Here is a 4,390-nt window from a genome sequence, read left to right as displayed (position 1 = left end):
GCATTCAAGATTCGGTGAAGGTTCGAACGCATCCGTTTAGGCCTTAAAATCTCTGTTTTGAGTGTTTATATGCATATTTTATGTTGTTTTGACCCTAGGAGAGGCTTTAGGGACCCAAAAACGACCTTTAGGATCATCCGTTTACTGTTTTTGCGTACTGTGGACGAACGATCGCGATCTTTTGTACCTCTCCAGAATGTTGTGACAATGATAGGATATGTTCCTTATAGTTCCCTTCCCCTGTAGCTTCCCTTCAGTTTTCGTGCGATTCCGATATGATTTGCATGGTGAATGGGCGTGATGACTATAGAGTTGTGTAGAAAGACATAGGCAAAGTACTTGTCTTTGGTGCGATTGATTTGCTTGTAGAGTTAGTGGTTGCATCTCTTCGATTTCACTCCATTAGGATTGACACCCCAGTGAGTTTCCATGCCTCATCCGAGTCGCTTCCCCTGTATAGAAAAATTTATGTTGATGCTTGAGAGCTATGCTATGGACGTCCGTCGCAGCCACCCGCAAACACTATGGTACATGGAATTACTTTCAATGCATGCATCACGGATCCTAAGATGTACCTTCCGCAAACATACAAGGGTATACATGTTCTTAAAGGGTTATGTCCTACCGCATGAACTAGTGAATATAAACGGTAAGATCCATGGTAATAAATCATGAGTTTTTGTAAATGATGGGGCTCTTCATAATTTCCTTAATTACAAGTTGTTAAGTGGCTTGAGTTGCCCAAATCTCTTGGTACCCATCATTACGTGGTTTCCTTCCCTTGGAAATTCAAGGACACACACACACACACACATAGAGGAAGGGAGGGAGGGAGGTGGCAGAGAGCAGAGAGAGAGAGGGAGCGTGAGAGAGAAAGAGAGATACATACATGCATACATACATATATATATATATATACAACACACACCACATATTATAATATATAACTATCTATATATATATATATGATTGTGTGTGTGGTGTGTGTGTGTGTGCGCGAGAGAGAGAGAGGATTTGTAGATGCCTAGGTTCTGTATGACACAGTATGTTTACAACCCTTTTTGTGTGTGATGTGTGTGTGTGTGTGTGTAGTGAGAGAGAGAGAGAGAGAGAGTGAGAGAGAGTGATTTGTTGTAGATGCCTACGCTCTGTATGACACCGTACGTTTACAACCCTTTGTGTGTGTGTGCACGCGCACACGCACACATGAGTCTATCCAAATCCAATGATTCTTCTATTTACTTTTTACTTTCTTATTATGTTATTCTTATATTTATGTTTTATTTGTTTTTGTGAAAGTAAGTGTGTGTGTGTTTAAGAAAATATATATAAAAATATCATTTTCCTCTTTTTTATGTGTTCTTGTCTCTGTATCTCCCTTCAGTCTCGTAGTTTGTAAGTCTAGATCAATCTAAACTTGTGAAGGTATATATGTGTGTCTATATATATATATATATATATATATATATATATATATTAATTTTTTTATTTTACTTACAATTGTTTGCTTTATATGCAAGTATTGTTGTTGTTGGAGTCAGGTTGCCACTACATTCCTTCTCGCTCTCATTATATATTGATATGGCAGATCCCCTATGGAAATGAGCCTTGACTTCTTCTTAGTGTTTGGACTTATAGACTTGCTCTATTTTGGCGTTGTATTGCTCAATTTTGAACAAGGGGGATACCTACCTCTGGAATTTGTAGCAGGGCTTCATTTTTATCATGTATGTATGGCATTAAGGAGTAGCATGGAAACATGACTTTGAATTAAGGCGCCAACTATCAGAGGCAGTCATGCAAAATCTTGTGGAGTCGTCACACGTATTCTTGGCATTGCACTTATATTTACAAAACTTGATAGTGGAATACCTTGCATTTTGCGCATAGTCTGAATAACCTGCCTGCTTTGCATGCTGTCATAATTGTTGTTTGTGTGAAGTCATTTCTAGTGACCCGGGTCATGGACCATGAGAGGTTCCTTATAAGACATGTTTGTGGGAGGGAGATTCAAATGTTTAGATGTGTTGCTAGATATGGTTACAAGGATGTGAGGTAGGAGAATGATAGATTTAAGCAATAATTATTGCAAAATGTTTAAGATTTTATTGTTGGTGAAGGGCTCGTATGTTTTGATCAGACAACTATGAAGTTTGGGTATCTTGTTGTGATTGCCATAATAGATGAGGAATGCTAGACATCCGGATTGACCAAGGGAGCTGTCTTTGAGAAGACATTGGCTTCTAGGAATTGCTGTGAATATGCTGAATGGAGGCTTGAGGTCAAATCAAATAAAGAAGATTGTGATGCATGTAAAGAGGCTAAAGTTATCAAGTCAAGTTTTTAGAGAGCTGTAGTGATGCACGGGTTGTGTATTTGCTTGGAAATGCAGAGGTGAGGGCCAGCAAGAGTTCACTTACCTTGAAGAATTTTTTGGTGAACCATGTGTATAACATGTTGAAAAGAAGTTGTGGAAGGTGCATTGCTGTTTTAAACATACCACAAGAGAGCCTACTTGAGGTGGGCATGGTCTATGAGGTTTAATGCATGCACCTTTTATTGACACTGAGATAGTGTGGACCATAGCGTACTATGCACATAATCCCTTTTAACCAGCCCCCTTCCCCCCCAACTCTCTCTAAAGGTCCCTCTTGATCTCCTTACACTACCAAATTCATGACAAAATCTTCATGTGTTGCTAATTTCAGATGTTTGAGTAGGTTTTTGAAGAGAAGCATGGGAAAAGCCTCTTATGCACAAAATTGTATTCTATAAAAAGTAGGAGTTCTCTTTTGTCTTTTTTCCATTAATGGAAAAGTCATTTTACTAAATTTACTTTCTATTTTTATTTTCCATTTTGGAAAATACCTTTTTTCAAAAATACCTCATTGGATTATTTTGCTTACAAAAGTACCTCATCATATTACTTTTCTTACAAAAGTACCTCATTCTGTTGTTTTCTTACAAAAGAAAGGACTTGTAAGAAGTAAGAAGAGTCATGATAGTTGTAAGAAAAAGATGTGGAAATGTAAGGAGTTGTAAGAAAATCATGTGAAGTTAAGGGAGATGTAAGGAGAAGTATGTGAAGTGTAGGGAGAGATAAGAAACTTTAGAAGAGACATGATGATTGTAAGGAAAAGCATGTGAAATTGTTGGGAGAAAGGGGGAGACGACCGCTTAAACTATTCAACAAAAGATCCCCAGCATCACCATCAACCTGTCCACCTCTTCTTCCAATTTCCAAGCACACACACTCACACCTAGACTATGACACACACACACACAGTAAACATAGAATTGACATAGACATGCTTGTAAGAGAGTGTAAGAGATGGAGACTAGATTAGAGAGCACACAACAAATAACCATAGCATAAGAGAGTAGTGAAGAGAATCTGCAAGAGAAAGGCCTAAATCTAGCCCCAAACTCCACGGCACCCCTTCTTGTGGAGTTGGTATTTAATATATTACTTTTGAGTTTAAGGTGCCAAAATTTGAGGCCCTCTTTTTACAACCACTTCACTTTTGTAAATGAGTGAAGCTCATTAGTTCTTGCATGACCCATAAGGAGAGTTCCCACTACAACTATTACAAAGCCATAGTGGCTTATTGAAATGATGTCTAAGATACTGTGCAAATATAAAATGGCCAAGAGTAATTGTCGTCGCCTCTTCATCAATTCCATGCATTCCACTCTACAAATTCATCATCAACTCAATTAGAAAATAAATAGACAGCACATAATAACCATTACGCCAGCTATCCCAATTGCTGCTAACCACTACAACAGGAGGATGCCCAGTCTCGTAACATCCATCCCACCAAGGATAGTGATAGCCGTTTTTCGGCTCTCCATAATTGCCATAATAAGTTACTCCAGCCTACCAAATTCACCCAAACGCTATGGCTATCCCTACCATTTCACTGTACATAGGCGTGTGTGAGTTAGGGGGCTTTTCCCATATCTTCTTAAAAACCATCACCTAGCTAGTCACTGGGCTATTTGAGCCAAAAAAATAAAAAATTAAAAAAATAAAAGTATATTATGGCCTCTTTGTGTGTAAATATTTCATTGTATATATGGCCTAAATATAGGGATTTTTTATAATTATTTTGGTATTTTATTTAAATATTTCTACTTAGGTGTGTGTTTTTTAAACCTATGTACACCTTCTTTCATCCTCTTACACCATAATTATATTTTTTGCCAATATGTACATACTCTAACCTCATATTTTTCCTTTATACAAATCACTCCCACATTTTCACCCTCACCCTCGTGAAAACAAAAAATTGATTTCTACTCATTGGTTACGTTTATTATATTATTTACTTGCATACCTTTTCCTCTTTTACCCAAAATAATTCAAGGAGGGACCATATCATATGAT

At 37.6% G+C, this 4,390-nt stretch overlaps 1 pseudogene; it reads left to right on the top strand.

Annotated features, from left to right (window-relative positions):
* The first annotated feature begins 1,595 nt into the window (after positions 1-1,595).
* Positions 1,596-2,101, top strand: LOC147417376 (potassium transporter 18 pseudogene; annotated as a pseudogene).
* Positions 2,102-4,390: the final 2,289 nt, after the last annotated feature.

This window comes from Adiantum capillus-veneris, unplaced genomic scaffold (genome assembly GCF_014529385.1).
Source record: "Adiantum capillus-veneris isolate H3 unplaced genomic scaffold, ASM1452938v2 Hic_scaffold_260, whole genome shotgun sequence".
Taxonomy (NCBI): domain Eukaryota; kingdom Viridiplantae; phylum Streptophyta; class Polypodiopsida; order Polypodiales; family Pteridaceae; genus Adiantum; species Adiantum capillus-veneris.
Note: the sequence above shows the minus strand (reverse complement) of the source record. Positions and strands in the feature narration are given on the sequence as shown.